Source organism: Carcharhinus amblyrhynchos, chromosome X (genome assembly GCF_965287045.1).
Source record: "Carcharhinus amblyrhynchos chromosome X, sCarAmb.v2.hapA, whole genome shotgun sequence".
Taxonomy (NCBI): Eukaryota; Metazoa; Chordata; class Chondrichthyes; order Carcharhiniformes; family Carcharhinidae; genus Carcharhinus; species Carcharhinus amblyrhynchos.
The window spans coordinates 5,645,291-5,655,429 of NC_137359.1; positions in this window are offsets into that span (position 1 = coordinate 5,645,291).

The window sequence follows — 10,139 nt, forward strand, 5'->3', positions numbered from 1 at the left end:
GAATATAAAAGCAGGGAGGTCTTGCTGCAACTGTACAGGGCACTGGTGAGGCCGCAACTGGAGTACTGCGTGCAGTTTTGGTCGCCGCACTTGCGGAAGGATGTATTGGCCTTGGAGGGAGTGCAGAGAAGGTTCACTAGGCTGGTACCGGAAATGAGGGGGTTGGCCTATGAAGAGAGACTAAATAGACTGGGTCTGTACTCGTTGGAGTTTAGAAGGCTGAGAGGGGATCTTATAGAGACATATGAGATAATGAAGGGGATAGATAGGGTAGAGGTAGAGAGATTCTTCCCGCTTAGAAAGGACAGCAGGACTAGAGGGCACAGCCTCAAGATAAGGGGGGGTGCAGTTTAGATCAGAGTTGAGGAGGAACTTCTTCACTCAAAGGGTGGTGAATCTCTGGAATTCTCTGCCCGTTGAAGTGGTGGAGGCTACCTCGCTAAATATATTTAAGTCACGGGTAGATAGGTTTCTGATAGACAGGGGAATTAAGGGTTATGGGGAGAAAGTGAGAAAGTGGAACTGATCCACTTCAGATCAGCCATGATCTTATTGAATGGCGGGGCAGGCTCGAAGGGCTAGATGGCCTACTCCTGCTCCTATTTCTTACGTTCTTATGTTCTTAAAACACTTGGGTAATATTCCATTTGTTTTGAGGCGTTCGTTCAGTACCAAAATTATGAAGTCATTTAACGATTCGGGTTTTTTTTTTGAAAGCCCGTTGGCTTTGACTTGGAGTGACCTTTGAATCAAGATAGATTCAGTCTGTCTCTGGGGGTGACTGGGGCTCAGATGATGGATGAGAAGCCCTGGGGCAGTAACCATCCATTTCAGAGTTCCCCTCCTCTCCGGGACCTTGTCCTTGCCCTGTGCGTCCATCCATGGGGCTGGAAGCTGTTGTGCAATGCAGGGGAAATCATCTTCACCGCAGCCTCTGGCCGAATTTAATCGTTGAACCGTTTCAGATGGAAGTCAAATTTACTTTGGATTGTTTTCCTCATACTCGAACATGCTAGATCGACTGAGCTAAAGCTTGCGGTGGGGAGGCAGGCGATTTCTGTCGATTAACCAAAAATGTACACTTATTGAAAAGGCCTTTTTATCTGAGGGGTTAACACTTTTAAGTCTCCCTACCCGCAATACAAGGAGGCTTATAAATCCTGCCCCTGTGTGTTTCTGATCACAGCTCGCCTTACCGCTCCAAATTAAAATCAATCTAGTTAGATATTTAAAAAGAAATCTCAGCTGACACTTGCATGAACTCATGTGTTTAGAGACATGGGAATTTCGTAATGATAAATAACCACGATTCTTTACAAAATCGCCCTATAGGTGCCCGGTATGTTTCAGTCGACTTCACTTCCTCGAATTAAATTCTTAAGGTAGTCTCCCCCCCACCCCTCCTTTTCCAGACAGTATCGAAGTTCCGTCCTCGTTCCAAAACCTAATTTGGTTGAATCTTGTGGGAGGACTGTTGATTTTCTTTAAATACAGAAAGTATTCAATTAATTGCAGTTTTTCAATCTGCGTTGTAGCATGGGGCATAATGTGGATGTCAAGTGAACACTGCTTTCCTGTGTTACGCAGGTCGCTGAACCATGTAATGGTATTGAGGCGTACAGTATTGTGTTGCAGAATGACTCTCTGAAAGCAGCGATTGATCCCGTTTCCAGTCGCCTGATACTGTGCAGAGGCTGCCATCTACTGGACACCGCTGCAACTTCAAATCGACTGGTTCAGGTCTGCCGAGGTCTGTTCGCTGCACAACCGAGAAATGTAGATTTGTATTTATATAGCGCCTTTCACAATTTAAAGTCGCCCCAAAGCTTTTTTTATAGTCAATGGAGTAGTTTTGAAGTGTAGTTACTGTTAGTGTATAGGAAATGGAAACTTTTGTCACTGATGACCCACTGCTACATTTCCCACTTTTAATTTGCACACAGCAAATTCCCACAAACAGCATTGTGATCATGACCAGATCATCCTTTTGTGATGTTGATGGAGAGATAAATATTGGCAAAAACACCCAGTAAAGCTCCACAGCTCTTCTTCCAATAGCGTCTCCAGCTCCAGCGTCAGAAGGTATTTTACAGCACTAGCAGGTGAGTTTAAAGATCCCATTGAAAATAAGAGACCAGGGAGAAGGTCAGTGAACGGGATGTGGGTGGGGAGTTGGACATGGTGTGGTGGGGGTGAGTGTCAGACATCACAAGGGGGTTGGGGGGGGGGAGCCTGGTTCGGTCACTGAGGGTCGGGTTGGTGGGGGCAGGGTCAGGTCAAGGGGGGAATGCTGTGAGGGGTGAGGTGCTTCGTTGCAGGGGTGGGGGGGAGCGGGTGACAGGTTGGGGATGAGAGGTGTATAGTGCTCAGTTTGGATATTTAAAATAGTTATGCTGATGTTAGAAGTGCTTTTATTTCTTCTAACTCTCTGAGTAACTATTAGCGTATCACTGGCAGAACCATCTGAAGATAGTGATTTAAATCACTTTGTCTGATGGTTCCCAGCACAGCACAACTGTCCAGGGGAAGTTAGCACTTCTGGACAATTCCCTTTACCTGGGAACATTCAAGATGCTCTTTTGAAGAGTTGGTACAGACTTCATAGAAATCTTACAGCACAGAAGGAGACCATTCGGCCAAATGGCCTCTTTCTGTACTGTAGGGATTCTATGAACACATCTTTGAGGTACCCTCCAAATCCAACGCTGGGGAACCCTTGTCTCAAATATGGAACCTCTGACACTGCAACAATCTTCAATACTCAGGCTTCTATGTTACAATCTATGTTCTGGAATAGGTCTCGATTCCACAACTTCCGAGCTAAGAATGCTACCCACAAAGCCACAGTTGACATACAGGAGATGAAGCAAGGCCCATTTTACAGGACACCACCCAACCAAGATTCAGAGAATAGAAAAGGCAATTAAATCCAGTGTGTGTTTTAAACACCTGTAGATTGTAGATGGAAGGGAAGACTTGTGTTGGCCAAGAGTTGCACAAGTTTAAGGCCCTGAGAAATAATGATTTTGAGTGGGAGTTGTGTGATTAGGTTATCCGTTCAACAAAATGGGGATGCGTGGAGAGGAGCACACAAGATGGAGTATCTCAGACTGAGAAAGGACAAGGAAAGGTCAATGGAGCAATATTGACAAAAAAATCAACAGAAAGAAAGAGAGGCTTGAGGTGAGAGAGAGGGAAGATCAGATGACAAGTTAATCATTTCATCAATGAAATGTATTTGAAAATTAATCAATGTTTTTCATTTAGTGAGAGTTGGCAGTGATTGATGTGGAAGCCAGTGACAGCATTAATTAAAGTATCTCTGTGCTGGAGCATATACCATTTATTATGTATGTCCTACGTCTAAGCTAATGGAGCTTTAAACAGTAAAGGAGCTGTGTGTGAAATTCTGCCATCTGCGTTCCTGTTTAATCGTTATTAATGCTCATCAAAAACATGTTTTATAGACATCAAAGATACTTTTGGTCTCATTATGTTTAATAGTGTTAATAATTAAAGTGGTAACTTGCCAATTAAACCATTAATTACAGGTCAGAAAGGATGAAAATAAATGCAGAAATTATTTTACATCTCTTTTTTATGGAATTTACTATTAAGGCCTCATTTGAAATAGGCTTTAATATTCCTCAGTAGGAGAAACATTCAGCCAAACATCTGCCCACTGTATTCCACTATATCTGACGATGGAGTCATTTGTGGACCTTTTTTGTGCATTTTGAGATAAAGAATAAAAACAGGGAACACTAAAGATAGAAACAGAAACAATGGAAGTTGGAAATCTGAAATAAGAACTGTAAATTCTAGAACCACGTTATTTGTAGAGAGAACAAAGAGATAATGACTTTTAAGGGGCGTCTTGACAAATACATGAATAGGATGGGAATAGAGGGATATGGTCCCCTGAAGGGTAGGGGGTTTTAGTTCAGTTGGGCAGCATGGTCGGTGCAGGCTTGGAGGGCCGAAGGGCCTGTTCCTGTGCTGTAATTTTCTTTGTTTTATATTCATTGGAGTTTAGAAGTGTGAGAGAGGATCTCATAGAAACTTATAAAATTCTAACAGGGTTAGACAGGGTAGATTCAGAAAGAATGTTCCCAATAAGAACATAAGAACATAAGAAATAGGAGCAGGAGTAGGCCATCTAGCCCTTCGAGCCTGCCCCGCCATTCAATAAGATCATGGCTGATCTGTCATGGCTCAGTTCCACATTCCCACCCTCTCCCCATAACCCTTAATCCCAAAAACCCATCAACCCGCGTCTTAAAAATATTTAGCGAGGCAGCCTCCACCACTTCAACGGGCAGAGAATTCCAGAGATTCACCACCCTTTGAGTGAAGAAGTTCCTCCTCAACTCCATTCTAAACCGCCCCCCCTTTATCTTGAGGCTGTGCCCCCTAGTCCTACTGTCCTTTCTGAGCGGGAAGAGTCTCTCCACCTCTATCCTATCCATCCCATTCATCATCTTATACGTCTCAATGAGATCTCCCCTCATTCTTCTAAACTCTAACGAGTACAAGCCTAGTTTATTCAGCCTCTCCTCATAGCTCAACCCCCTCAACTCTGGTATCAGCCTAGTAAACCTCCTCTGCACTCCCTCCAAGGCCAAAATATCCTTGCGTAAGTGCGGCGACCAAAACTGCACACAGTACTCCAGCTGCGGCCTCACCAATGCCCTATACAGCCGCAGCAAGACCTCCCTACTTTTATATTCAATCCCCCTCGCTATGAAGGCCAGCATCCCATTAGCCTTCCTGACCACCTGCTGCACCTGCAGGCTGGGTTTTTGCGACTCGTGCACAAGGACCCCGAGGTCCCTCTGCACCGTCGCCTGCTGCAGTTTTTTGCCACATATGGTGGGGGGAATCCAGAACTAGGGATCATCGTTTGACGATAAGGCATAAATCTTTTAGGACTGAGGTGAGGAGAAATTTCTTTTATTCAAGACCTTTCATCAGAACTGACCATGATATAAAGGCTTATTTTGTAGTATGTATCACTGTCAAATATGAGGGTTTCAGCTTTGCGTCAGTTAGTAGTGTTCTTATCTCAAGTCAGAAGCTTTGCATTCAGGTCCTACTCTGGAGATTTGAACATAGAATCCAGGTTGACAGCACCAGTACTGACAGAACTTACAATATTGAAGGGGCAGTACGAGGGAGCGCTGAACTATCAGAGAGGCAGTACTGCACTGTCAAAGGATCAATATTGAAGGAGTGCTGAACTACATAGAAACTAGAAGAAGGAGGAGGCCATTCAGCCCTTTGATCCTGCTCCTCCATTCATTTTGATCATGGCTGATCATCCAATTCAATATCCTGATCCCCCTTCCCCCCCCATATCCCTTGATCCCTTTAGCCCCAAGAGTGATATCTAATTTCTTCCTGAAATCACACAACGTTTTGGCCTCAACTACTTTCTGTGGGAGTGAATTCCACACATTCCCCACCCTCTGGGTGAAGAAATTTCTCCTCACCTCAGTCCTAAAAGGTTTACCCCTTATCCTCAAACTATAACCCCCTAGTTCTGGACTCCCCCACCATCGGGAACATTCTAAATCTACCCTGTCTAACCCTGTTAGAATTTTATAAGTTTACCCCTTATCCTCAAACTATAACCCCCTAGTTCTGGACTCCCCCAGAGTTTCTCCGACCTCTCTTCATTGCTAATGCCCTCCATACCTCCATGGAGAAATCTAACACGAGGGGGCATGGCTTTAAATTAAGGGGGGGTAGTTATAGGATGGATGTCAGGGGTAGGTTCTTTACCCAGAGGGTGGTGAGGGATTGGAATGCCCTACCTGCTGCAGTTGTAAATGCGCCTAGTTTGGGGGCGTTTAAGAGATCCGTGGATAGGTTTATGGACGAAAAGGGATTGGTTTAGGTTAGAGGGTCATTGTTTTGTAACTGGTCGGCGCAACATCGTGGGCCGAAGGGCCTGTTCTGCGCTGTAATGTTCTATGTTCTATGTTCTATACCAGGCAACATCCTGGTAAATCTCTCCAAAGCCTCCACATCCTTCTGGTAGTGTGGTGACCAAAATTGAACACTATCTTCCAAGTGCGGCCTAACTAAGGTTCTGTAAAGCTGCAACATGAGTTGCCAATTTTTAAACTCAATGCTCCAAATAATAATCCTAAATGACTTAGTATCTCTTTAATGACAGACCTGCCATCCCAGCCTGGTAAACCTCTGCACTCCCTCTATAGCAAGCTCCTCCTTTCTCATAAGGACACCACAACTGCACACAATATTCCAGGTCTGGCCTCACCAACACCCTACACAATTGTAGTAAAACAATCCTTATTTCTATATTCAAATCCTCTCACTGTGATGGCAATGTATCATTTGCCTTCTTCACTACTTGCTGTACCTGCACACTTACTTTCAGCAACTGATACACGAGGGCTCCAAGGTCTCACTGAGTATCCACCTCTCTCAATTTACACCCATTCAGTAATAATCTGTCTTCCTATCATAGCTCCCAAAGCGGATAACCTCATGTTTATCCACATTATACTGCATCTGCCATGCAGATATCCACATACTCAGCCTGTCCAAATCACACTGAAACATCTCTGCATCCTCCTCACAGCTCACCCTCCCACCAAACTTTGTATCATCTGCAAATTTGGAGATAATACATTTAGAACTGTTGGAGAGGCAGTACTGAGGGAGTGCTGCACTGTCGGAGGATCAATACTGAGGGAGTGCTGCATTGTTGGAGAGGCAGTACTGAGGGAGTGCTGCATTGTTGGAGAGGCAGTACTGACGGAGTGCTGCATTGTTGGAGAGGCAGTACTGACGGAGTGCTGCATTGTTGGAGAGGCAGTACTGAGGGAGTGCTGCATTGTTGGAGAGGCAGTACTGAGGGAGTGCTGCATTGTTGGAGAGGCAGTACTGAGGGAGTGCTGCATTGTTGGAGAGGCAGTACTGAGGGAGTGCTGCATTGTGTTGGGGGTCAATTATGAGGGAACGCTGCATTATGGGAGGGTCAGTACTGAGGGGAGCTGCACTGTTGGAGGATCTATACCAAGGGAGTGCTGCATTGTTAGAGAAGTAGTGAGGGGACACTGCACTGTTGGAGGGTCAGCTCTGAGGGAGCACTGCAGTGTTGGAGGGTCAGCTCTGAGGGAGCACTGCAGTGTTGGAGGGTCAGTACTGATGGAGCACTGCACTGTTGGAGGGTCAGTACTGATGGAGCACTGCACTGTTGGAGGGTCAGTTCTAAGGGAGCACTGCACTGTTGGAGGGTCAGTACTGATGGAGCACTGCACTGTTGGAGGGTCAGTTCTAAGGGAGCACTGCACTGTTGGAGGGTCAGTACTGATGGAGCACTGTACTGCTGGAAGGTCAGTTCTGAGGGAACATTGCATTGTTTGGGGGGGGGGTTCAGTACTGAGGGAGCGCTGCACTGTTGGAGGGTCAGTTCAGAGATAATGTCGCATTGTGGGAAGGTCAGTATTGAATGGGAATTGTGCTGTCGGAGGGTGAGTGCTGAGGGAGTGTCGCCTTGTGGGAGGTCATAGAATCATAGAACCCTATAGTGCAGAAAGAGGCCATTTGGCCCATCGAGTCTGCACCAACCACAATCCCACCCAGGCCCTATCCCCATATCCCTACATATTTTACCCACTAATCCCTCTAACCTACGCATCTCAGGACACTAAGGGGCAATTTTAGCATGGCCAATCAACCTAACCCGCACATCTTTGGGCTGTGGAGGAAATTGGAGCACCCGGAGGAAACCCATGCAGACATGAAGAGAATGTGCAGACTCCACGCAGACAGTGACCCAAACCAGGAATCGAACCCAGGTCCCTGGAGCTGTGAGGCAGCAGTGCTAACCACTGTGCTACTGTGCCACCTCAGTGCTGAGGGAGCGCTGCACTGTCAGAGATGTGAACTGAAGGAACGCAGTACTGTTAGAAATATGGTACTGAGAGAATGTCGCACTTTTGGAGGTGCCACCTTTCAGATCCAAGCTCTCTTTGTGGGATTTGAAATAGAAAATACTCTATGCTCAAATTTCTCTCAATTTCCTTCAAATGATATTCAATGTAAAGGAATCCTGATTCATTAGTTAAGGGGCAATATATAGTGGTTAGCATTGGTTTTAAAATTCTCATCCTTGTTTTCAAACCCTTCCATGGCCTTATCCCTCCCTATCATCATAATCTCCTCCAGCCCCTACAACCCACCGAGACCTCTATTCTCTCCTAATTCTGGCCTCTTGAGCAATTCCCCAATTCCCATTCTAACCTTTGGTGGCTGTGCCTTCAGCTGCCTGGTTCCCAAGCTCTGGAATTCTCCAATTAAACCTTTATGCCTTTCTCTCTACATTTCTTTCCTTTAAGGTGTTCCTTAAAACCTGCCACTTTTACAAAGTTTTTATCTCCTCTGAAACAGTGTCAAATTTGTTTGAAAACAGTTCTGTAAAATGCCTGAAAGATGTTTTAATTGTTTTGCCTGAACCCATCAGACCCCATGACAATTCGCTCCTATTGACTATACATCTGCTTTTGGTGGATTCATCCTGCCACTGTGGGAGAGAAAATCCATTTGTCTCAACTGTCAAACTGTTGCTTAACTACAACAGTTCTCCCAGCTAATAAGTACCCCTGTTGCTGAGTTGGTCTTGTTACAAATCTCTCTAATTCCCCTCCTTTTGAAATCTGTAGCAATTGTTTACAACTGGGAAGCTTGCTAGATCCATTTCAGAATGCATTGAGAGTCAACGTGGTAGAATATTGCCCCATTACAGTGCAGCCAATCTGACAGTGCAGTGCTCACTCTGTACTAACACTCTGACAGTGCAGTGCTCACTCTGTACTAACCCTCTGACAGTGCAGTGCTCACACTGTACGAACCCTCTGACAGTGCAGTGCTCACACTGTACGAACCCTCTGACAGTGCAGTGCTCACTCTGTACTAACCCTCTGACAGTGCAGTGCTCACTCTGTACTAACACTCTGACAGTGCAGTGCTCACTCTGTACTAACACTCTGACAGTGCAGTGCTCACTCTGTACTAACACTCTGACAGTGCAGTGCTCACTCTGTACTAACCCTCCGACAGTGCAGTGCTCACTCTGTACTAACACTCTGACAGTGCAGTGCTCACACTGTACTAACACTCTGACAGTGCAGTGCTCACTCTGTACTAACCCTCTGACAGTGCAGTGCTCACACTGTACTAACACTCTGACAGTGCAGTGCTCACACTGTACTAACACTCTGACAGTGCAGTGCTCACACTGTACTAACCCTCTGACAGTGCAGTGCTCACTCTGTACTAACCCTCTGACAGTGCAGTGCTCACTCTGTACTAACACTCTGACAGTGCAGTGCTCACACTGTACTAACCCTCTGACAGTGCAGTGCTCACTCTGTACTAACACTCTGACAGTGCAGTGCTCACACTGTACTAACACTCTGACAGTGCAGTGCTCACACTGTACTAACCCTCTGACAGTGCAGTGCTCACTCTGTACTAACACTCTGACAGTGCAGTGCTCACTCTGTACTAACCCTCTGACAGTGCAGTGCTCACTCTGTACTAACACTCTGACAGTGCAGTGCTCACTCTGTACTAACCCTCCGACAGTGCAGTGCTCACTCTGTACTAACACTCTGACAGTGCAGTGCTCACTCTGTACTAACCCTCTGACAGTGCAGTGCTCACTCTGTACTAACACTCTGACAGTGCAGTGCTCACTCTGTACTAACCCTCCGACAGTGCAGTGCTCACTCTGTACTAATCCTCTGACAGTGCAGTGCTCACTCTGTACTAACCCTCCGACAGTGCAGTGCTCACTCTGTACTAACACTCTGACAGTGCAGTGCTCACACTGTACTAACACTCTGACAGTGCAGTGCTCACACTGTACTAACCCTCTGACAGTGCAGTGCTCACTCTGTACTAACCCTCTGACAGTGCAGTGCTCACTCTGTACTAACACTCTGACAGTGCAGTGCTCACTCTGTACTAACCCTCCGACAGTGCAGTGCTCACTCTGTACTAACACTCTGACAGTGCAGTGCTCACTCTGTACTAACCCTCTGACAGTGCAGTGCTCACTCTGTACTAACCCTCTGACAGTGCAGTGCTCACTCTGTACTAAC